This window comes from Miniopterus schreibersii (genome assembly GCF_964146895.1).
Source record: "Miniopterus schreibersii genome assembly, chromosome: 2".
In the NCBI taxonomy this organism is placed as follows: Eukaryota; Metazoa; Chordata; class Mammalia; order Chiroptera; family Miniopteridae; genus Miniopterus; species Miniopterus schreibersii.
Genome location: NC_138102.1, coordinates 10,651,139 through 10,677,036, shown reverse-complemented (window position 1 = coordinate 10,677,036; position 25,898 = coordinate 10,651,139). Strand labels below are relative to the sequence as shown.

At 42.1% G+C, this 25,898-nt stretch overlaps 1 protein-coding gene across 2 annotated transcripts in view; it reads right to left on the bottom strand.

Moving 5' to 3' along the window:
* MTUS1 (microtubule associated scaffold protein 1) overlaps positions 1-10,791 on the bottom strand; it is a 118,606-nt gene extending 107,815 nt beyond the window's left edge. The window contains exon 1 of one of the 2 annotated variants that reach the window (XM_081130161.1): positions 10,599-10,791. The gene's annotated coding sequence lies outside the window, so the exon portion shown is untranslated. The remainder of the gene's footprint in view (positions 1-10,598) is intronic. The other variant, XM_081130160.1, reaches the window with a different exon arrangement.
* Positions 10,792-25,898: the final 15,107 nt, after the last annotated feature.

Genomic DNA, 25,898 nt, shown 5'->3' with positions numbered 1-25,898 from the left:
GATGGATGGATGATGGATGGGTGATGGATGGATGGATGATGGATGGATGGATGGATGGATGGATGGATGGATGGATGGATGGGTGATGGATGGATGGGTGATGGATGGATGGGTGATGGATGGATGGATGGATGGATGATGGATGGATGGATGATGGATGGATGGATGGATGGAGGATGGATGGATGGATGATGGATGGAGGATGGATGGATGGACAGACAGACCTCGACTGTGTTGGTTACATAACATCTATATTTGTCAAAACTCATCATTGTACACTTAAGCCAGGTACGTTTCACGGTACTGAATTTTATCTCTAATTTCTTTCACAGATCACGTGGCCAGCAGACAGCAGTGTATACTCCCGAACCATCCACTATTTCACACTGGAACCTCCACAGGTTTCCCTTGGCTCTTGTTCTGTAATCCACCTTCCAACTAATTCCTTCCTGCCCAATTTAAAACCTGGGATGTTGACTACAGCTGCTAACTACCATTTTTGTCTGACCTGGACATCGAACATGCCCTACTTATATAGAATTTCATGTTTTACTGTTACCTCCTGAATATATCCACCTAGACCCACCTCAAGGACTTGGTTTCTAGCCATGACCCTGTACGCCATGATAGCCACTGACGTAAATGATCACCTTATAAAGTCCGTCAGGACCACATACCAGGCGTCCACGACTCCAAACCAGCAGAACTATGACTCTAAAACACTCTCTAAGTCAGCATTCCTTCAGCACATTTCTGAGAACTAAACATAAAATGCTGTTCTGCGTACTCTTGATAGGGAGGTGAACAAAATTAAATTCTTGCTCTTGTGGATATTACACCATATTGTAGATAATTTTCAGAATTCCATCAAAAAGTAAGCTTTTTCATGAAGTTCAGTGAAAAATAAGAGAGCCAAAACAAAAAGACTAAGTTCCAGGATAGTACTGAATACAGAAGAAACTGTCCCCATCAACGTAAAGAAGCAAAACCAAACCCCCCACTTACACGCAGCACCTACCAAGGGCCACGGTCAAGGGTCGTACAGTTGGGCTAAAAATAAAAATTAAATATTCCTGTAAAGACTCTGCATTCTGTTTGTTTCTAAATTATATACAGCTTGTTAAACAAACTGCCCAAAAGGTAGCACAGGTTGTTCAGGGAGCAAGGGGGTAGCCTGGGTGTGCAGGGCAGCATTTAAAGCTAAAATAAAATCTTTTTCTGAAAGTGTTAAATGACCATGAACAGCTCCCTGTTTAGAACCTTTCAGGCAGTTGCCATATCTCTTCAAAGTTCACTTGGCTAAAAGGAAATAATTTTCCATTTGCGCTAGGCCAAGGCCAAATGAAAAATGCTCTGTGTGTTCATTTACGCAAGTTGGCAGGCACCTCACACTGTATCTCCCAACCTTCACTAAACACCAGCTTCCTGTACCCTTTACTTGGAAATGATTACCTATGTTAGGCTTTCCACTGGCAAATAAAAGTTCCTTGGCAGAGGTCAAGGTGTGTTCACATCTCACTTGCAGGAGCAGCCCAAGGAAGAGCCAACCTAACACTGTACTTTCTTTAGAAGTCACTTCGGTAATGGAGAACTGTTGACCTTCAAACTAGAAACCATGGCGGGTACCCAGGGAGTAAACCATGGTTTTATGGGACATTCTCTTCCTAGGATTCGCTGACACCAGGCCTTACCTCCTAGTTAAATTTCTACCTGGGATTAGCTTCTGTTACCCAAGAATTACCTGCCTCTTTGCAGCTTAAAATAAGGAAATAGGATTCAAAATTTCTCTAGAAAAAGTGTTTCAGGAAAGCCAATATTAGTCCCTACTCAGCATACATGACCTTGGATTGCTATCTGTAAAATGGGTACATTTTACAATGTATTATCGTGCAATCAAATGATTCAAAGGATCGTTCTGATAAAATTTTATTTGGTTCTTCTTGAAAAAAGTCTGAAAACTATAAAATCTCATAGAAATGTAACATATCATTGCGATAATCTGTAGCGGTCAACTTTCAATTTATGCTAGTAATTTAATGGCTTACTAGATTTAACATTCCATTTTATGTCCTGTGGTTAGAAAATGGAAAAATGACAGGTCATCATTCTAAGCTATGTCATCTGAAATGCTACATATCCAAACGACTGCACGCCTTTGATCCCATTTCAGCACCAGTGTGAAGAAAATTCTACCAACAGCAATTTATTACTTATAGAATTAAAAACAGTCAAGTAACAGTGTCACATTGGGAGCAGGGAATGGACCAGGAGGGAAGAAGGACCCGGGTCCTTGTCCTAGTTCCACAGCTTACTTGTCAGCATACAAAACATCTAACCAAATAGTTCCAGTCACCCTCCTCCCGTAAAAATCAGGGCTCTCGCAACCTGCCCTGCCCACCTCGCAGGGTTGACGTGATAACTGAATGAAAATGTCCTTAATGTGGTATTTACAAGGTACTTTCCACAAACACATGGATTTATTACTACATTTTGTTTAAAAAATGAAAATTCAGAACTGCCTTAGTCCTTAAATATATGAATGGCAACATTTTACAGCCAAACCTCTTAAATATAAACGTTGGTGGACTAAACTACACGTTAAAGATTAGAACAGAAGATGGCAATGCTTTAAAAGCCACAAGTGCTTTATTGGTTCAAAGTGATGACTCAACTCTGAGTGCTTTTAGAATGTGCTGATAGCAAACCAGCAACATAATTTACAGACTTCAGCAAAGATGAAAGTATCTGCTTTGATTTAAAAAAAATGCAGCTCAAATATAACAAAATATCGGCAACTCACTAAACTCAAACCTTCAAGAAAACCAAGAGGTTTCAAAGCCACAATGAGGTAACATACTGAAAAGCACATGGCCAGACATAGAAGACCTCAGACAAGAACCCAGAGTGGCCTAACTCAGAAGTCTGTGCACACTCCGTCACATTTCTGTACCAAATGTTCTGGATACCACTAACATTTTTTCCAGTTCTATACCCAAGTATGTCTCCAAGGTTTCATAATGGTCATGGGGCTGAGCAAAATCTAGCAAAATGCTGACATGCCTCTGTTTGGTTTATTACTCCAAATTAAAAACAAACAAACAAAAAACGGAGGAAGGAGAGGAAAAAAGCAATACCCTGCCCAGTAGGCTTTCATTTATACAAAATAAGTAGAGCCCGGCCGGGCGTGGCTCAGTGGTTGAGCGTCGACCTAGGATCCAGGTGATCGGTGTTCAATTCCTGGTCAGGGCACGTGCCCAGGTTGCAGGATCGATCCCCAGTCAAGGGCGTGCAGGAGGCAGCCGATCAATAACTCTCTCATCATTGATGTTCTTCTCTCTCTCTCTCCATCTCCTTTCCTCTCTCTGAAATCAATAAGGATATATTTTAAAAATAATAAGTAGAAAATAATTTTCATTTGACTATGTACCTATAAGGTCATAAATTTTAAATATTTAGTGTAACAAGATATAGCCAACATTGCATACCATAATACTCATATGTGCAGTATAAAATCACTTAAGGTTTTGTATAAAAAGAGAATGCAAGATTTCCTATCTCTTCCCCCTATTCATTGACTACACTCACTCTTCTTATCTCGGAATAAAAATGAATTAGTAGATACCCCTGCAGAGTTGTCATGAATATCTCTGTAAAGCAACATCAGGAATTTTTAAGCATTAAACAATAAGAGTCCCTACTTGAGATTATTAAAATCAAATTCAATAACCAGCAATTCTAGTGAACCATCAAAAAGTTTTCCAGAAATGCAAAACCGCTGTGAAACACTCATCTTATTAATACAGTAAGAGAAAGAACAATCCCAGACTGAAAAATTCATCTGAATTCTTCTTTAAAATGTAAATACATATTTCTCTAAATAAGAAACAGCCCAAGTCTCTATTCATGAGCAATTGTCAACTTGTGACTCTGCACACATGGGGAATGTCACAAATTCTCACACGTGGAATGGATTCTGTACAAGTATTTGCACATGGGCAGGGCAGGTACTTGATCAAACACAGAATTATCGCTCAGAAGCAAGGGGAGCCTCGCACCCTCCAGCTCTAGGTTAGCCTAACACGCAGGGCACCGGCTCTACGGGCTGAGCTGCTTCCCTCTCTGCTTGCCACGCGCATCACAGTGGGTAAGGGGCAAGGCACGAGGAGAGGAGGGCACAGAGGGCAAGGGCAGGGGACGCAAGGCGGGCACTCCTATCTCTGGCCTAAAAGGCCTCCTAGCAGCTGTGACGAAGTGAAGAATTTCAGACTCCATGCCATCAGAGCTCTGGGCCATTCATTCCAGGTGACATGCGACGTCCATACAAGTCAGTCTAAAAATGCAAATGTATCCAGCATCACAAGGTTCAGAGCCCGTTCTCAAGAAACACACAAGATGTAACAGAGAGAGACTGGGAAAGGTCACTAAAAAGATTACTCGGAGACAGGAGGTGAAACCACAGACTGCAAAGCTAAGTGTCCTGCCTCTCCACTCTCCTGGCGAGAAGGAAAAGAGAGAAGTGATCAAAGGTCACGGGCCTTTAAAGAACTAAAATCTGCAAAACGGCCTTAGGTTTAGGAAAGCGTGGTCAATGTAGCAGGCAGATTCCCCAGGGTGTGGCGCAAGGTAACGACTTGGTAGAATATTTCTAACCACCTCAACACTTACTAAAATTTCCAAAACTGCGCTTTCCACAATGGTTGAGGCTTTTCTGACAGATTCCCCCGAGAAACAGGGCCCAGTTTTTTCCATATCTCAGCCCTTCTACTTTGCAGAGAGTTCAGCCCATAGAAAGTGCTCAATGCCTGGTCTGGGGCTCATGGAAATCAAACTTAAGAGTCTAACAGCAAGGATTTTTCCTCATGCCTTGTATTTACCATTTAAGATGAAAATATAATCCTAACTATACCCTAGACATACTTGGTTCTACCTAAAGGGTCGAGATTGAGGATCTAATAAAACAAGTGCATTTTTCTTAGTAGAAAATTTACCCTTTGTAACCCATTCCCGTTTCTCCCATCTTTCTCACTCTCTCACCAGCAACTAGGATTCCGCAACCCTCTCTGGTATTATAGTCTACTGGGTTAGCTTAGTAGAAATGTGCAAATATGGTTCAGTTCTTTAATTTGCCTAAAATTGAGATGCCTACGGTGCACTGGTTGACTGTATAATAAAATATAGACATTTTATAGTACAAAGTGATTTAACCAGTAGTTATTCTGGTAAGTACAACCCAATCAACCTGACACAGTGGTTGAGAGAGGGGGGAGTCCACGTTTGAATGCCATCTCTTAGAGTGCTTACATCTATACTGGCTTTGATTTTTGTTCCAGAAGCTCACCAAGTGACCTAGGTTTTAAAAGGGCATACGGTTTCAACCTGATATCATTGTTAACCACCATTGAAACAATCTATAAGATAAACATAAGAGAGAACTTCTCATTTATCACTGAACACTACTAAACACACTGTATGTCCAGACTGCTTATCCGGAAAAAAGTGAAGAAATATTGACTTTTCCTTCAGAACCGGCCTGTAAGTAAATAATGCCAGAGTTAAATATTAACCAAGTTTCCAAAAGTATAGAAGCAAGCTAGCCTGGCAGTCAAGGCTCAATGAACACTGTCATAAACATCATTTAGGCTATATGTTTATTGCCAAAAGAATGTAGTTTTCCCCCTCTCCTTCCTGCTCTTCTGATAAGTGTAACTCTCCCAGAGAGAATTCTTTTCCTCAATGGCAGTTTAGGTCACAAAATGTCCTAAAATGTTTCAGCTAATTGTAGAGGATCAGGGTAATTATGATTGATTGGCCCTCAAACCTTAACACTAATTTTCTTTTCTTTGCATTGAGCTTAAATATAAACTGACAAGGTAGAAATATTTTAAAGTCTTGAAAAGAACAACAAGGTAATTTGACGGCTTTAAGCTCCTCTTTCCATGGCACCTTCCCTAGAAGACTGACAGTTCCCAGTGTTTTCTTCCACTTTCCACTTGCTGTGGGCTCACAGTGGGAAACTGGCCAGGCCTGCCTTCTGCTCAGCACAACTCTTACTGAAACATGAAATCAGCACAATTTCAGACAAAACCACACTACCTGGAAGTCATTTCCTTGGGACCCCTTTGCCCTTTCCAGCTGGTTGGAGAAACTTATAACCTGCTCAAAGGGAATCTATTCAACCCTACTAAAAAGTACACGTTTCCTCAAGAGAAACTGGAAATGACTTTAAAACTCTCTTAGTTTTACAACTTCAAAGTGAAATAAAACCTACAGGTTAGAATGAAGGCAGGATGAGTGGTTTTTCTTACTTTTACTCTTGTAAGTAATGGGCACACAAGAACATTCATTAATTTAAGTGTGGGCCTATTAACAAGACTTAAAACCAGTTTACCTTTAAGCAAATACATTTTTATTTCTCTGAAATATGGGGCTTAAACTGAAGGCCAAGGAAAAGCTACTAGATTTAAAGAACAAAAGTAAAGTTTTGGAATCAAAGATTTATATGCAAATATGTACTTGAGAAGTGCTCCGAGCTATTTACCTAAGTAAAACACCTCTGGATTGAACTTTGTTTACATTCTAAATTGGCTGGGCATTTCTTCCTTGATTGCATAAAAGCCATCAGGGAAATCACAAATAGCAAATCAGGTTCCAGTCTCTGAGAGTGAAATTTTATTGTATCTGTCTTCGTCATAAGGATTAGCCCCCAAATCCATCATCCCCAAAATGGAAAAGTCCTTTTCATCTTGAGCCAAGCAAGCAAGAAAAAGTCAAGCATTAATATCATGGATAACTGCCCACATAAAAGTAATAACTGCTGCTTTCAAAGAAGATTGAGGTCATTTTAAAAAATATCATCAGGGTAGTGTTATATAAAACTTGGTTTAGAAATACATCTTTAGAAGTAGTAACTGACAGTCCAACTCAGTTCCTGGTCATACTGGACAGCCCTAAGCCACGGATAAAGAAGCCTGGTCAAAGCGGGCTTGCCAAGGCCATACTGTATCATCTAACCCGTCTTTCTTAAAAAAACAAAACAAAAACAATAACAACAACAACAAAAAACAATGAGGTCACTCATCTCCAGTCAGTCACTCCTCTGCAGACCACAAGCCACCACTGCCCAAGCAGCTAGCTGCCAGCTGCCTCGAGAGAGAGTCTGGGCCCATTTCTAAGTGTCCCCAGACACACTCGCCACGCACTGACCTCATCGTCCGGCTCTTATTTGGTCCCCTGGCTTGTTCTGAGGCTCTGAAAGATGGAGAGTGAAAGAAAGGGACCCGGGCTCCGATGGAGAACACTCACAAGTCCTCAGGGTATAGTTAAGCTTCCCTAGTGTGGAAAGATAACTCAAGTTTGGGAAATAAAAAAGACTTTCCCTTCTTCAAATAAGTAGTTTACTCTCTGAGCTGTGTTCGAAATCAGTCTGGGAAAATTTATAAACGACATATGTACCCGACTGGACATCAGGAAAGACTCACATCAACAAGTCAAAACTACAATAATGGATATAAAATGAATTCTGGCAAAATACTAATACCACAGGTGAACTACTGAAAATAAATGGGTTGTGAGCCTAGTTTACATAATCAAAGAACAACAGGTCTGACAGACTTTCCTTCCCTGGGATTTAAAACTTTCTGATCTTATTTGGAAGAATGCTGTTCCTAGTGGTATACCGTGCACAACTATTGCTCATCAACAAACACAATCTGTGTTGCAACAGTCCCTACTGCAGGACATGCGGGTTCTTATAATGGATTTGAAAAGAATCTAAACTAGAATTTGGGGGGCGGTCAGGGGGATGGAATTCTTTCAAAAGTCATCTTCTGCCACGGTCACACATAGCTCTTAAGCTATGATTCAGGGGTGTTAAAATTTTTTTGAGAAAGTCAACAAATTTGGCTACATTAAAGTATAGAACTTCTATAAGTCAAAACCACTACAAATATGTGCTGAGAGAGAGAGAGAGAGAGAGAGAGAGAAACATCGATGTGAAATTGAAATTGAAACCCTGATTGGAGGCCTCCTGCATGTTCCCTACCGGAAATCAAGCCTGCAATCCGGGCATGTGCCCTGACCTGGTTCTGGCAACCTTTCCATGCACAGGACAAAGCCCAACCAACTGAACCACATGGACCAGGGCGGATTATTTAACTCTTACACTTTTTCTGAATCTACCAATTTTTATACAGCAAACATGCATTACTTTTGAAATCATAACAAACGAGATCAACAGAACAAGACTAGTAAGTGATATGCTTTTAAAATGCTGAAGTCTAATAACTGCAGTTTCATTTCCAAGAAATACCCAAAGAATTCTAGCTATAATTTTATAATCCTATAAAACACTCCAAAATTGTAACTTTCAATTACTGGTATATAATTAAAAGGTGCAGGTCTTCTACAAGCACTATTTGCTCCACAAAAATTGCTAATCATCAGAGAGATGTAAATTAAAACCCAATGAGGTATCACTGCACACCTGTCAGAATGGCACCATCAACAAATCAACAAACTTGTGCTGGCGAGGGTGTGGAGAAAGGGAACCCTAGTACACTGCTGGTGGGAATGCAGACTGGTGCAGCCACTATGGAAAACAGTACGGAGGTTCCTAAAAAAATTAGAAATGGAGCTGCCTTTTGACCTAGTGATCCCACTTCTAGGAATGTATCCTAAGAATCCTGAAACACTAATCAGAAAGGATATATGCACCCCTATGTTCATAGCAGCACAGTTTACAATAGCTAAGATCTGGAAACAGCCCAAGTGCCCATCAGTAGCTGAGTGGATAAAAAAGCTGTGGGACATTTACACCATGGAATACTACGCAGCTGTAAAGAAGAAGGATCTCCTACCCTTTGGGACAGTATGGAGGGACCTGGAGAATTTTATGTAAGTGAAATAAGCCAGGCAGAGAAAGACAAACATCACACTTGACCTAACTTATATGTGGAATCTAAAGAACAGAAGTGATTCAATGACATGGAAGCATGGATCAGACTGACAAATGTCAGAGGGATGGAGGAGGGCGAGAGTAACCAAAGAACTTATATGCATATATGCACAACCCAAGGACATGGACAATGGTGTGGTAAGGGACTGGGGATGGAGTGGGATGGAGTGGGATGGGGTGGGATGGGGTGGGATGGGGTGGAATGGGTCATTGGGGAGAAAAAGGGACATCTGTAATATTTTAAACAAAAATAAACAAAACAAAACCAAAAAAAATAGGTGAAAAAGTTGGTGTGAGTTAAATAACTAACTATACATTATTTTAAACTAAATTCCACTCCTCAGGTTTTGCTGCTGCTGCTGCTGTGGTTTTACGGATAAGTAAGCAGTTTCTAATCATTTCTTTGTATATCTTTCCTTAGGGAATGTTGTACATAGGGAAAAAATTATGAAGGCACGCTGTAAAGCACTATACAAATAGGGCATCATTGTTTCAATTTAAATTGTCCATCATTTCCTGCCCTAATTATCCTTGAAAAGGAAGTTTGTCTAGAGAACTGCAAATCTAACTATGCAATTCCTTTTAGTGTTAACCAAACACTGTAATCTGGGTGTAGCTACACTCCTTAAGGAAGTCCTAGGTTCCCAGGCAGCAGAAGCTCTCACCCCCCCCCCGCACCCCCCCGCACCCCACCTAGGAGCGGCGGCAGGAGGGAGACTGACCCCCGGCCCAGGCCTGAGGGTTTAGCGGATGAGGACTGAATCCCCGTCACCTGGGAAAGCCTGAGGCCTCCACCCGGCCTCACCCCCCGCCCTTCCCCCACCCCCGTTTTGCCTACGACTCTGGTTTTATTCAAACCAAACACAACTCTGGATTCCCTTCATTAGTGCCCTGACTACTTAAACAGTTAAGAGAGTGTGTGGAACCCTAGGCAAGCTAAATGAAGAATTAATCTCCCCACTTTTACTCCACAATAAATTAAGCCGAGTCAAAAATCAACTTCATAGCAAAGAGAACGCCTAGAAAAGCAGACAGAAGGGTGCAAGGCCAGCAAGTACATGTATCCACTAATTATTACAGAGTATCCGGCCAGGTGACCCGAGGCGTGGAGTTTTCTAGAGCTGGAGAAGCAGCAGGGAGCCGCGGGAGGCAGGAGGGCACCGGCGGGAGGCCTGGGGAGCCACCACCCCGACGACCGATGCTGGGAACCGGCCCAGGCACCGCCCGAGGCCCGGCTGGGGCCGGGGGGCCAGGGGGGGCCGGGGGGCCGGGGGGGCCGGGGGCGGTCGGGGGGGCCGGGGGGCCGGGGGGCCGGGAGGCTTCCGGCGGAGGGACGCGCGGCGGGTGCGGCTGCGTGACCGAGCCCACGGTGAACCCCTCCGGTCACTTTCAAGGTGACAGCTGCAAGGTCCGCACCGGTCCCTCCGCACGCGCTGCGCTGCGCCCACGTGAGACGCGCTGTCCGCAGCCTCCGCTCGGCCGGGCTGCCTCCCCGCTTCTCCCCCAACTTCGGCCCACGCGCCCCCGGCCCCAAGGCTGGTCCCGCCGCCCCGGGACCGCGGCGCGCCCCGCGTCCCCTCTCCGCCCGGGCCCGCGACCCCCCCCCCCGGGGTGCGCGGCGGCACCGACCCAGCCCCGCACCTACCTCCGCGCCTCGGTCCCAGCCCGAGCCGCCGCGGCGCAGCGCGGGGACCTGCATTCCCAGCGGCGCCCTGCGGGCCTCGGCGGAGGCGTCTGGGTGCCGGGCGCGCGGGGCAGCGCCTGCACCTGGGGACGCCCGGCTGGCCCCGCCCCCACCCGCGCGGCGGAGGCTGCGGCGGGAGGGATCCCGGAGTCCCGGCGCCCGGCTCCGCGCCCCGCCTCTCCAGGGCCGCCGGGGCGGGGCGAGGGCGGGGAGTTCGGGAAACTTGTAAATAGAAGAGCTCGGCCGCCGCTGCCGGGTCGCCCGCTGCCGCCCCCCGACGGCCCGGCCTGCTCCCCGCGGCTGGAGACCGAGGCCGAGGCGGGGCGCGCTGCGCGGGGCAAACTTGGGGGACGCGCGGGCGGTGCCTCGGCTCGGCTCCCGGCTCCGGGCTCCCCGCTCCCGCGCGCCGGGCGCCCAACCCCGAGGCCCGCGCGCTCTCGGGCTACATGCGGACGCGCGCGGGGCCCCGCTTCCGCCCGGGACCGCGCTGCACCTGTTGCACGTGCGACGGGGCGCCGGGAGCCGCCGCCCACGCACCTGCCGAACCTCGGGCCCCCGACCGCGCGGGGGGACGGCCCGCCCCCCACTGCCCCCCCCACTGCCCCCCCCACCCCGGGCACCCGCGCTCCCGGCGCGCGCTCAGACTTGCGCCCGCGGCGGGGACCGGCCGCGCCGGGAGGGCGCGGGGAGGTTGCGCAAGATCAGGGCCCTGTTTGCAAGGAACCGGCGGGGCCTGTGCCTTCAGCGACTCCGGATCGTAGTGTTATCTGCAGCATCCCCACTCCGCAGAGGGCCACTAGGAATACCTGACAGTGTCCCCACTCCGCAGAGGGCCACTAGGAATACCTGACAGTGTCCCCACTCCGCAGAGGGCCACTAGGAATACCTGACAGTGTCCCCACTCCAAAGAGGGTCACTAGGAATACCTGACAGTGTCCCCACTCCAAAGAGGGTCACTAGGAATACCTGACAGTGTCCCCACTCCAAAGAGGGCCACTAGCAAAGTGACTCTTTTATCACTCTCGGGGTAAAAAGTGCTAAGGACACTAGAATACCTGGGCAACGAGGCGCGACCCACTTTTCAATACACACAAATTAAAGCCTTGCTCTTTGCCAGACGGAACAAATTTCATTCCTAGCTGTGTTAGGCCCATAAAATAGTTTCTTCTACAGGCGTATTTTTAATACAAAACCTTTCCACAGATGCTCTTCCGCTTAGGAGAGACGTTACTGATCTCTAAACGTCAGACAACCTGAATCCAAAGTCTTTCTTTTAATGACCTGCTTTGGATGTGCTAAAAGCTCCGCCAGAGAAGGGAGCTCTTCCTGGGGCTGCCTGCGGGCTCTCTGGTCACAGCGGCTCTGTGCTGTGGGTGTCAGACCACGAGCAGATGCACTGCCCTTTACAGCGGGAAAGCCTTGAGACCCGCAGGGCGGCCAGAGTTTCCTCAGCAGGGCCCGGGCATGTGGTCAGAATAGGATCTCCGCTTTTCAGCTGAAGAAATGCGCGCTCAGAAAGGGCCAGTGGCTCGCCCTGGCCGGGGGCTCAGGTGATCCCAGCGCCCAAAGGTTGCGGGCTCGTTTGGGTCAGGGCGCATACCTAGGCTGCGGCAACCCATGGGTGCCTCCCATTGATGTATCCCTCTCTCTCTCCCTTTCTCTCTCTAAAACATATCCTTGGGTGAAGATTAAAAAAATTTAGGGAGGAAAAGAGGAGGGAGGGAGGGAGGGAGGGAGGGAGGGAGGGAGGGAGGGAGGGAGGGAGGGAGGGAGGGAGGGAGGGAGGGGGGAGGTTAAGTGACTTGCTCCAGGTCACACAGCTAGTGAAGGGCAAGTGCAAACCCAACAGCCCTACCTCCCAATCTTCCCTTTTTATTTCCTTGCATGATGACAACTCTCACGTGCTTTTGAAGTTCCTGTTTTAAAGACAGGCGTGTAACTAATCCATGTATGACCTTAGGAAAAGGCATGTGATTATTTTTAGAGAGACAGCATTAAACACCATGGAATGATTCTCCCTTATGCAAAAGCACCAAAAACAAAACAAAAACAAACCACTGACTCGGTCTCTGTAAGTCACCAGGCAATTATGCTAATCAGCAGCATGCCTCCTCCCTGGGCAGAATCCTCCTAGGGTTAAACACACCATTTAATCTTTGTGACTGTCAGGTGACCCAGATGGTTTAGCCCACTCCCACCCCCACAGTTCTATTGTGTGACTTAGTTATATCTATAAATATAGAACCTGTTTTACCTCATTTTTCCCTGGGATATATTAAAGAAAATAAAAAACAAACAAAACAAAACAAAAAACACCATCTGTAAGTAATTAGAAGCAACTTTTATGGCCATTAGAGAATCTGAAACTTAGCTTCTAATTGTATCCAGTAAAAAAAAAAAAAGTTACCTTCTAGGGACATCCTCATGGACTCTGCTGAGGCAAATATGCTTGAAATGGGGCCTGCTGGCTTTTCTTCCCATCTTGGTTCTGGGCATGTGGCCATGTTCTTGATCTCTGAACTTTAGAGCTGACCTGCTACAGACTTCATAAACAATATTAAGGGTCAAAGAATAATTCCCCATAACTTTGTGGCTCCTTGTCCTAAAAAATAAGTTAGCCTAATTTTTTTTTTCTCCATTAGAAAATTGCAAATTAAAGCTACGTTGAAAAACTATTTTTTCACTTAATCAGATTGGCAAAAATTAGAAAGTTTGATAATCACTATGTGTTGGCAAAAGTGTGAGAAAAGGGCAGTTACAAAGCAGATGTGCATGTAAATTAAAATGACCTCCATCAGGGGCAATTCACAATACCTAACAAAATTATGAATGCACATCTCTTTTGAGCCAGTAAGTCTATATAAAAGAATTTATCTCACAACACACATGGGAATTGGCAGGTATATATAAGCTTGTCCATTTCAGCATCATTTATAATAAGAAATTATCAAAAAAGGTATAAATGTTCACTAATAAAGGACTGGTAAATTGCAAAGCAGCTACAAAATTACATTTTATGAAGTATCTTTTAAAAAATTAGAAAGCTTTTTGTACTTTTATGAAATGAATTTCAAGATACATTATGTGCACAACTTTTCGAAATGCAAAACAATTATGTTACATTCTATTAAAAAGGGGGAAATATTTACACTTATATGTATTCCTATATACATATGTTTGTTTATATAAGCATAAAATATTTCTGAAAAGATATGCCAGAAACTGATAAAATTGGTTATATCTTGAGAAGGAAGTTGGACAGCTGGAGGGCAGGGTTTGAAGAGAAGCATTTCATTAAATATAATTTTGTATTTTTTACATTCTGAACTATGTAAATAATAGTACCCATTCCAACATTTAAATTTTTTCATTTGAAGTTTTGCCATCAGAAATGACTAAGATTCCTTCCCTACTAGTTTTATTTATAGATAAAATAAATGATCAAATTTATCATGCATTAATGGCAGGAAAAAAGCAAAATGCCCCAACATGCTTTCAAACTTTTTCTTCTGTAGTTTATTGACATAGGAAGATTTTGTTCATAAAACTCTAACATGCTGTGATTTTGGTGCAAATAATGAGTTGGCTATTCCTTAGTATTTTATTAACACTGACATGTCCCTGGGATAGAGCTTCCAGCTAGTTTTCCCAATGACATTCAATTAGAAATAGGGGGAAAATTTTCAATTTTAAATCCCAAAGGGGCAAACTTTGTCACATTGATCTGAGTTGTGAGGAAGTAATTCCATGGAGTCATTTTATTTTATTCCCAAACTCAATCCCTTTTTTTAATTTGTTACTTTTTTATATTTACTTATACCATCATGTCACTGAATGAGGGATTTGAACAAGTCTAAAAGATAGACACAGTAAATTTAAAAAAATAAATATTTGGAAATATTAAAATAGGATACAAGGGAAAACATACAGGTAAGAGTAAACATACCATTGAGTAACAAAGTAAACCACTGAGCTTTCTAGTAGCCAAATGCTACATCCAGTTACTAACTGCCCTTTGCAAAAGGGGGGGCCAGTAGTTCTCCAAGGGAAACAAAGCTTTTCCTAGCACTGAATTCAAAGAGAAGCTTCTTTCACTCACATTTCAGATCAAGACTATGGAATGGAAAATAATATACAGTATTATAATATGTAAGAAACTTTATATGATTAGTTTTCATAGTGGCTTAGAATATAAACCAAAAATATTATAATAAAACTCAACTTGATGAAGGTATTCACCCAGCCAAACCTTATAACAGCATATTGGGATCAAGGGTTGACCATAAATAGAGATGTGTGTGGACAGTAGTTCCTTTGTATATGCCTTTGAAAGTCAACTTTGCTCGTGTTAAAATTCTAACATGTTCACAAATCCCTGAACTCAGAATAAGACACAATCACCTCTTACAACATTCCAGAAATTCTCTAGTCATCTACCCATATGAGAGGTACTGAAGAATTGTTAGAAGTGACAAAGACCCAGAATGCTGGAATTTTATGATACTGTTGGTGACTTTTTTTCCTATTTCTGTTGAAAGAAAAGGTATATTACAAATATCCACATGACTTTTAATTCTTATATCCCAAGATATTGAGACATATATGGTTAAATGCACAAACTTACTGGCCATAGCAATGAGTGCACAGCAAGAAACAGCATGAGGGAAGTCAGTGGTCCTGATTTATTTGCAAATAACTCTTGGGTTCCTAATTATCCATTCTTCTTTCTAGCAGACTTGGAGACTCAAGTAGACTCTCCTCTCAATGTTCCAGCAGAGTAACTATCAGAGTAGAGATATTCTAGTGTAGAAGTCTGCAGATTCATAATGAAGTATCTCAAGAAAGAAAAGAATTTCTTGTTGCAAGTTCAAAGCAGTAGCAATAATAAGAAAATATAGCTTCCTCTTATCAAAATGACCTGAGAGCATCTGAGAAACTTCCTCCCAAATCGTGGAAGGCATTTTCCACTGTCCTATTCCATTTATAGACTCTGTAGAAGGAATCATTCTTATAGCATGATGCCAAAATTATTTTAGCCCATACACAAACAAGTAGTTCTGTAATTCTGCTTTTGACCTCTTCATATTAGGAAGAAATTAAGAAAAATATAGCACCACCAGCTTGTTATGCAATCACTTTGAAAATGTTTACTTTGCTTAAAATGTCATGACTAAAAAAACTACTGGTCTGCGTAATCCACTCTTGACAATGAATCATAACTGTGTCACATTTGGAATTGGTTAATCTTTGCTCTAATCAGATGGAGTCTTCCTTTAAAGGGAGGGGGGTGTATTTTCAACTTCAAAGTATTTATTACTTCATGATAAATACAGTAACAAGTCTGTGGCTTTGAAGTCTCATACCTTTGAGACTGTCACCATCTACTTAGACTTATTGAATTTGCTTTTAATTGATGCCCCTGGCCTTGTTCTCTTGGCCAAATGTAAGCCCTTAGAGAGCTGGGGGCAGCCTTCCAACTTACTCCCATCTTCCTGGGCCCTGCGAAATGATCAGTGATCACCTGAAAATAATGCAGGGCACAAGCCCATGGAGTGTAATGGGGTCAAGCTGCTGCTTCATAATTGGTACCCAATGTCCAGGCATGGACTACTGATTGACATTTGGTTCTTCCCTTTTGCAAGTTGTGGTCTTGAGTCATAGTTTCTGATCCATATCTGACTCTGAGATCCTCCCCCTTGCAAAAGGTGTGCAGCCAAGTGGACCTGGTGCTCTAAGCTGTCACAAATGTTTGCACACCATGATAATGTAGGAAGAGCTTTGAACTAAATGAACAGTGGCAATTAGCCCTCCTGTGGTTGCATAAGCATTCTTTAAAATATAATCACATTTCTAAACATAGGCTGGCAAGTCAGGAAAGAGCCACTGAAAATATTATCATCATTATTTTCTCCATACAGTGAGTAGGACTAACTCTATGTTTGCCTAAATCACTTTGCAGCCTGCCAACATTGCAAGTCAGTGACTGATTAGTTACCAGAAAGTAAGACAATCTTACCGTTGGGTATCTAGAACACTGAGAAGTCAGGTTGCTAACCCAGGACAGAAATATAAAACCACCAAATACAGAGTGTCCCCAAAAAACATATACACACAATGTCTATAGCTTCTATTATAATTTGGAAATGAAATGTATTTTAATAAACACTGCCTTTATAATTATTCAAAGTGTGTATACATTTTGGGGGGATACCCTGTATTTATCTATTTTAGTTAAGTATTCTTCTGATTTCTTTTTGAATACCTACAAAATTATGGTTTGTCCCCACTAATTTATAATCTGATTATCTGCTCTAGAAACCCACAGCTAATTGCATTTGTTGTTTAACCCAGGGGGGAAAAATTGTATTGCCTGCATCTCTTTGCATTGCATATCTTAAACAGGGGAATAAATGTACTACTACAAATACCAAAAATACCTTTATCACTCCAAAACTTAGGACACAAATTGAAGTTAGATTTAGTTTTGACACCTAGATATGTTTCATTGATTCAACTTGTCTGGACCTCTGCATTTTTGTTTATTTGTTTGTTTAAACCTCACCAGAGGGTTTTTTCCCGATTGATTTTAGAGACAGTGTAAGGGAGGGAAGAAGAGAAGGGGAGAGAGAGAGAGAAACAGTGATGTGAGAGAGACATCGACTGGTTGCCTCCTGCACAGGCCCCGACTGGGGTTGAAACCTGCACCCCAGGTACATGCCCTTGACCAGGAATCGAACCTGAGACCCCTCAGTATGCAGGCCAGTGCTCTAACCACTGAGCAGCGCTGGCCAGGGCCTCTGTTTCTTTTATAAAAGTAGTTCTTTAGATCTCACAGTATTGTTGTGAGGTAAAATATAAGATATTATTATTTATGTATTTATGACTTGTATATGAGCTCATGTTTGGAATTACTGATATCACTCATTTCCCTTCCCACTGGCCTAACGAACTTGAGGCTACTGAAAAACTTGTCTTCCCCAAAACACTATCCCCTTCAGCCTACCAACACCTGCCACCCTTCCTCAATTCAGACTTTCAGGGCACACCGAACTATTCAAGTGAGCAGACCCATGGTCTCTCAACCATTTCACTTACACGTACCTATCTATAAAACAAATTGAGTATGCATGCCCAATATTTTTTATTTATAAGTTATATATAGCACTAGAGTACTGATATGTTATATACACAGTGAACTATACATAAAAATAGAAAAGGATAAGTAGAAAATGGATAGACAGATAGCTAGAGAGAAGTTCTCATATTTTCTTCCCACCCCCCCACCCCCCCATCAAATACCCTCTGGTGCCAAGAAACAATCCCCTTTCTCTTACTGGTCTTTCTTGTAGAAGAATTTTCCATTGCTGAAAAAGTTAAAAGGCAAAAGTAAACCACTTTTGGTGTAAATATCTAGAGTTACATATTTTAACAGTTTGGCATCCTTCAATAGGTTTCCATTTTAATGTATGCACCTGTAAGCAACCCTTCAAATATTAATTTAACTAGCTCAAACCTTGCATCCAGAAAGTCATGGTTGTGTGCAAAAGAGGCAACAGGTCCAACAGGGAGTCAGCTGTGCTAAGCTCCATCGCAATTTAATGCCTAACCTAACCTTGGGTTCAGCCTCTCCCAGGAGTGGAATTTTAAACAATCAGTCTGGAATTTCCTGGTGGGCCTTAGGGGGGTCGCCTGCCTGATAAGACCCTCTGCCCTCCCCTAAGGGAAGGTGGCCTTGAGGAAAAAGTCCCCTCTTTTCATTGTCTTGTCTCGCCCCCACTTCTGCCTCTAAAAGGCTTCCAACTTGTCTAGCTCCTCAGAGCACCTTTCTATTTACTAGATGGGAGGCTGCCTGATTCACAAATCATTCCATCTTTAAATTTACTAGGCTCAACAGACAAAATTTCTTAACTTTCTCCAATGTGGTTTTTTCCCAACACAGGCTGAATTGCCAGTGAACACTGACTGGGTGTCCTATAAATTTAACTCACTTCTTAAATAGTATCAGATCCTACAGGTGAAGGACTCGGTCTCACAAGACTGTCCCCACTCCAGATGCCAAATGCAAGTCCCGATGGTTGCCTGCCCTTCTGACAACCGGCTATAGGTTGGCGTTTCCCGACTTCCTCCTCAGGTTCCATCAATGCGCTAGAGAGGCTGAGAGTTTCCAACCTCTCACCCCTTGGTGCTTCTGGTGACTAGCCTCCTCCTGGGGCGGTCTAGCGGTCTCCTTCTGTCACCTTATGCACACAAACTCTGGTGTGCTCAAAAGGGACTTCTTATGAATGGCAAAGGATGCTCCTGTGGCTCTGGAAATTCCAAGCATTCTAAGAGCTTTGTGCCAGGAACCAGGATTAAAGACCAAATGTGTTTCTTATACCACATTTTCTATTGTGAAATATAACACAGACACAGAAAGCTGCATGAAACACATTTATAACAATAAATATTAAAAGGACACAGTCTTTAAACCACTAACTACCTTGGTCAGGAAATAAATAGAATTTTGCCAACCACCTCTCCTAATCATGACCTCTCCCAATCATAACCTCTCCTTTAGCTCATATAGAAAAGATAGGAAAAATATACGGTTCTTTCCCTACATTTACCTATTTTAATGAAACACTGAGTTGTTTCCCGGGAATCCTGCAAAGGCAACCGAAATAGGTGTCTGTTTTGGTTTTAATTATGAACTCATGTATTTCAATTCATTACAGTTAGTATCAAGTTTCCTCATCTTTTGTCATTGGGAGCATTTTAAAAAGTCGGCTCCTGAGGCCTTGTCACAAGATATTAGCAACCCTTGAGAACCTCCTTGCTACCTGATATGACAATATTTTCCAGGATTAGCTTGTACATTTTCTGGGCCAGATTTGGAGTTAGCTTCTCTCTAAGGAGCTGGTTTCTTTTAGGGGTACGGGGTATTCCTAGACCACAACCTGGGTGCTAAGGAAGTTATTCATATTGAGTTAGTTACTGTTTCTAGGCAAAGGTAGGTAATATTTTTAATCTCTATCTGTTATCTATTGTCTCTATCTATCCCTAGGAAGTTCTCTACATTGAGAACTTTGGTTTACAAGGACAAAAGAGGTGATAGGATTAGAATATTACATAATTATTTCTCTGTTTAACCACACAGTATACACACATAATGACCTCAGAATACCATACCATTAATACCAACTCCAGTAAGATACTGAAAACGGAAAATTTTTTGTATTTGCTATCTTCGTTGTCTTTCCATGTTTTTAATAGTTGTATTTCATTGATATTGTCAAGTGTATTGCTACTACAGATTGTACTCACACATCCTTATTAGTCTTACTGAGCTATCAGACATACATATGGATGTGTGTGTGTGTGTGTAATGCTTCCCCCCAATCCATATGTCAATGTCTCTCATTGTTACGGTTGTCTGAAGCTTGTTCTTAAGTAGATTCCTCAAGTAGTACTCATGGAAATAAAATATGATAGGGTCTCAAAACCCTGTGGCTAGACCACAAAGATATTTATCTGGGAACAAGGAATACAACTGTAACACAGTTGCTGGATTTTCTCTTGTGTCTATAGCTCAGGCTCAGCCAGTGCATTGCTTCTGAAATTCTGCAGGTATTAAAGGAACTGGGGGGGGGGGGGGGGGGAAGTGCTCATGGGAACAATATTCCCTGAGTTTTAGCACAGTGATAATATTTTGTATGTAGACTTTATCCTTGAAAACCCTCGACTCTCATTTTTGTTTTATGAATGTATAAAATGTTACTTCATTTTGTTCTAAATCATTGCTGTCAACACTTTGATGACAAATCTGTTTTTTTCTTTTATAAATGGACTCTTTTGCCTCGATGACCAAAATTATTTTTTCTTTCAAATCTAGAAATTGTATCATAATATGTATGTATGTTGCTAGTTCTGGGTCAGTTTTCACAGGTGTGTAGCATAATATTTCAATATGTAATTTTAAATATATATTTTTAATTTCAAAAAGTGTTCTTAATTATGTTTTGTTTTGCTTTTATTTTTGTTCTTTGTAATTATTCTGTCCTTGCTTTGGTTTTATTCTTGAGGGACTTCAGTTAAACATTTATCGTGGGTTTGATCCCAGTCGGGGCATGTGCAGGAGGCAACCGATTGCACTTCTCTCTCACATCTGTGTATCTCTCTCTCCTTCCCTCCCTCCTCCCTTCCTCTCTCTAAAAATCAATTAAAAAAAAATGAAAAAGAAAAAGGCAACCCCAACCAACCTAAAATCTCTTTTAGAGACATATTAAATTGGAAAAAATTTTAAATTTTAAAACCCAATCTTAAGTCTTTAGGGGGAGGGAAAAGGTATACTTTCTACATTAATGGTAGGACTATAAAATGGTCACGTCTTTCTGGAGGGTTGTCTGTAACATGCTCTTTCACCCATCATCCTTTCCCTCTCTCCAATGGAAGAAAACTAACATATAGCAATTTTCAGTGCAGCATTAGCTATAATAGGGAAAATCAGCATTAGTTCAAAGGCCCCAAAAAATGTAAATGTGAAGGAAACCATGGTATACTACTACATACAAATGGAAGTGTCAAGTGAATGGAGGGGGTGATACATGTTGTTTCTATGAGATAAAGTAAAATAAAACATTTGAACCCATGATCATATTACAAAATGATAGAGAAATAGATTAATGTCATTGATTTAGGTTAGAAAAGTATTTTGATGGATAAAAATGATAACACTATTCGTTAGATTTCTTTATCTTTTTAAAAAAAGGAAATGCACACAATTACAGTAACGATGTGTAACGTTTAGAGAACACTCGCTATGTGCCAGGCATTGTTCTAAGTGTTTTCACAAGTATTCATTTTATTTGATCTTTGCAACAATCCTGCTTGCTGCGTACTATCCTTAAGCTCCATTTTATAGGTGAGAAAACTGACAGTAGTCAAATAAATTACTCCACGTTGCACTGTTTAGCTTAAATGTTCCAAAGTGACAGCGTCTCAAAAAAAACTTCAATGATTTCTACAAGCTGGTTGCTTTAACTTGCCCCCCAGTTCTGGGCCTTCCATCTCTAATGAATATCCCCATTTATTTCTCTAGGGTAAAAAAAATAAGAACTGAAAAATCTCAAGAGCATTCCAAGAAGTCAAATGATGAGTTATTGAATATAGAATCTGAAAAGAGAAACTAGAACCATACCCCCAAAAATTTATCTAGGGAGAAAAAAATAATAACGAAGTTGTAAACATATTCTGGGATTCAAGAGAGCCTTTCCCACAGCCACCTCCCCCACCTCTCTCACACACACACACACACACACGCACACGCACACACACACAGAACCACCTCCTTCTCTATCCCCTGACTCAGCAGTTGCACACATACACCCACTGGGCCCCAATAATCTCAAGGTTTTGAGAAAATCAAGCAGCTCTATCTCAGAAAAACGTTAGAATCCCCAGAAAACATTTCTCATGGAATATGAAATAAAAGGACTGGCCATTTCGTCACTCAGGAAATGGGCTAAAAATCCATTGCTTTTCAAGGGGGAAGTTCCCCCGGTTAGACTGACTCCAAGCCTTCCGCAGGGGGGCCCCCCACCCCCGGGGAGGCCTGACCAGCCAGACTGCTCTGTTCCCTATCTTTCCTTCCGAGACCCAGGTGAACCGGAATCTAGAAGATCTCTGAACCGGCTTTCTCCAAACAGCATGTACTGTTGATAAGTCTTCTGTTTGTACCCCAGGTAAAAATGATAAGCCAAGGAAAAGAGATAAAGTTAAATTCAATCTTAGGTTCACGGGGGCGTTGTGGATAATTATGAATAGATATTATCTGCACGCAGGCGGTAGAGCTCTGTGGACCATGAAAATAGGATTTATAATAAACCCATGGCTAGTATTTCAGGACCACGGCCTTAAAGCAAAGACTTAAAAGGTTTCATCATTAGACTAATTGTAATTCACTTGATCCCCCACGGTAACAAAATCCTTCTACTTTTCCAAGCTATTATTTCTTACATTCAGCATATTGGTTTGTCTATCATTAAATATTCATTTTCTACAGTGCTTTTTGGAAGGCAAACAAAGCAGTCACTTGACTGCTTTATATCGATTTCTGGGTTGTCCTTGGGAAAAGCTTTCAGCGGGTTCAATAGTTCTGAACGACACTTAGGGTTTACTCCGTGACTGGCGAATATATTTCTCTTCTTATTTCAAGAACGGAACGTCAGAACTTAGATCTTTATTTTTTCATCGAGTCTGTCCTCTCATTATTCATGGAGACCTCAAGTGATACTGAACTGTAACCGAACTCTTATCTATTTACAAGAATATTAAGACAGAAAACTGGATGCTTTGCATGCTTTTACCAGACATGATTTTAATTGTTTTAAAAGGAAATTATGCAGCCAGTGAAGAAGAGGGACTTCAGAGAGGCCCGAAGCTAAGGGCTTCAGGTATATTTTTGCCTCCTTTGAAGGACTGGATAGTTTTATTTAGCTGAGAAGGCCCTTTATGAAGATTTACTTACATCTGGTTGAGACCTGAGCTTGCGATTTATAGAATCTTTCTGAACAGCCTCAGTACCTCTTTACAGGGCAGTTATCACAGAAGTACCCTGGTTCTTATGAGGATTTGATATGTCTTATCTTCAATAAAGTGGATTTAAATACAATAGAGCCCTCTACAATCTCAAATATGTTAATCACATGTTTGCTATGGTAAATATTTAAGAGACCATTTATTATTTTGGAAAAAATACATGGATACATGTAATAGTCATTTTCTTTTTTTCTAGCTTTATTGAGATATAATGAACATATAACATTGCATAAGTCTGTGTCATTTTCTTTTTATTATAGCTAATTGAAAAATATTTACTAAATGGATACTATGTTCTCTATGTGCTTTACTACGGGAAGGTACTATAAAAAATCCACTGTACAAAGTATAAAGCAAAGTAGGAAATGTAGGGTGGGGGAAACAGACTCAGACAACAGTGTGGTGAGTGCCAGAGGGAAGGAGGAGTCCTGGGGGGGGAGGGCACAGGGGGATAAGTGGTGGCGGAAAGAGACCTGACTTGATGCAGTGCGCAGATGTATTACAGAGTGTGCCCGTGAAACCTGTACGGTTTTACTAACCAGCGTCACCCCGATAAGCTCAAGAAAAAAGAGCTCATAGGTAATGATTGTTTGAAATTCATATAAAGCATTTCCTCCTGTTTCATTGAAATTCTTTTAATGGGTTATTTTATTATTTAGAGTCCATATGTTTAATTACTCTGGTTGTGATCTGAAATTACTGCAAGTAACCTGTGAAATATCCCTCATTTTTCTCTATCACCACAATTCTCTTGAGGATTTCAATAAATTATTTTAATGATGAGCATTATCCTTAATGTACATTTTACTGAACCATTCAGGAACAATCGCCGTGGTGGTGTTCAACCAAGCACTTGAAATCGAAGTCATTTCAGGTGCAGTCACCCCGGAGAGCTCTCTTACCCTCTTTCCTCCAGAACTGTGAGAAATAGGTGCTTGCTGTCTGAGCCACCCAGTCTAAGTTGGCAATTAGTAATAGCAGTCTGAACTAAGATATAGGTAGTTAAAGTTACAGATAGGGAAGTAAATCTAGATATGTGTATGCCTGTGAGTGCGTGTATGTTTAAGTGTGTGCTCTCAAATGGCCTAGAAGAGCCTCTAGCGAAAAGCCCAACGGTTACCCAGATCATTGTTTCTAAATACCTTTTTCCATTAAACAGAACCTAAATTCCTTGGAGAAATGCTGATCCTAAACCCCAGGCAAGAAAAGTGTAAGATGAGTCAGGAACATTTTACTGGATCTGTAAGGATATGCTCAAAATATGAGAGCACAGATCAAAGACATGGAGTTGGCTTGAAGTGGTTTTGACTGACCAACACTGGGACAAATTGACCATTAATATAATGATAGTAATGGATTTTAACCTATTGAGTAAACTTAGAATTGATGACTCCATAATGATATAAAGGAAGGAAAGAGAAAAGAGAAATTCTTTCTACTGTAACTAATAAATATTGAGGGAATGGTGGAATTTGAAAATCATCATGCACTGAGTGAAAGTTTGGTTAGGAAAGGATATTCACAGAGTCTTCAAGTTTCCCGCCACACCTCTATTCATTTAAGAAGGCAGAAAATAAGAACTTAACAGTGAAGGAACCTCCTGTATATCACCCTAACCAGACGATCAAAATGATCATCACCCTGTCCTGTGTGGCCCAGTTGGCTGAGCATCACCCCAAAAGGTCGCTGGTTCTAGTCCCAGTCAAGGACACATGCCCAAGTTTGGTCCCCTGGCAGGGTGCATACAGGAGACAACAGATCAATGTTTCTCTCTCACATCGATGTTTCTCTCTCTTTCTCCCCCTCTTGCCTCCCCCCTCTCTCTCTAAAAATAAAATCAATTAAAACAGTAAAAAAAATTATCATCAGCAACAATGACATTTAGAATAAAATCTGCTTCTTACCAATTTTACTAAATGATACTATGTATAAGTAATCCTTTTAAATCAATGAAAAAAAATAGCTATGTAAACTTTGTATGCTTTGGTGGTTATTAATGAGATACAAGGACAAAAGGAAATAATTCAACCAAGAATAAATTAAACATTCTGAAGCTTCATGACCTGCTGTCTCATTTTTGAGCCATTTGGCCTTCAAAATTCTTCCACAAAATCTGGTTTTCTTCTAGAATTTCCTCTTTCCAAGTCTATCATCATCATCACCCATCCAGTCACTCAAGACAGAAGCTTGGGGGTTGTCCTTGACCTTCTTCAGCAGCCATAGCCAATCAAGCACTAACTCCTGGCCATTTCTTCCCAAAGAGCTTCTGACTTTTTTTCTTCTTTCCATCTCTCTCCTCTGGCACTATCTCAGTTCAACAGAAGTATACTTCAGTGTTCTCCCCAAATTGCCCAAATCTTGAGTCCCTACCAAATCTTTGCATCAAAATGCAGATCTGACCACGCCACTACTGGGCTTCCTTCTGATAACTTCTCAGTGCTCTTCGAGGAGACCAAATCCTAAGCATGGTCCACAAGGCCCTGCATGACTGGGGCCTTGCCACCCTCTCCAGCTTCTCTCCCTCCCTCCCCCTCTGACCTTGCATTCCAGCCACAATAGCCTTTTCCCATTCCCCTGCTTCTTCCCACCTGAGATCTCTTCGATTATGCTCCCTAAGCCTGGGATGTTCTTACCCCTTCCCTTGGTTAATACTTGCTGAGCAGTCTGAGCTAAGCTTAGTAGATC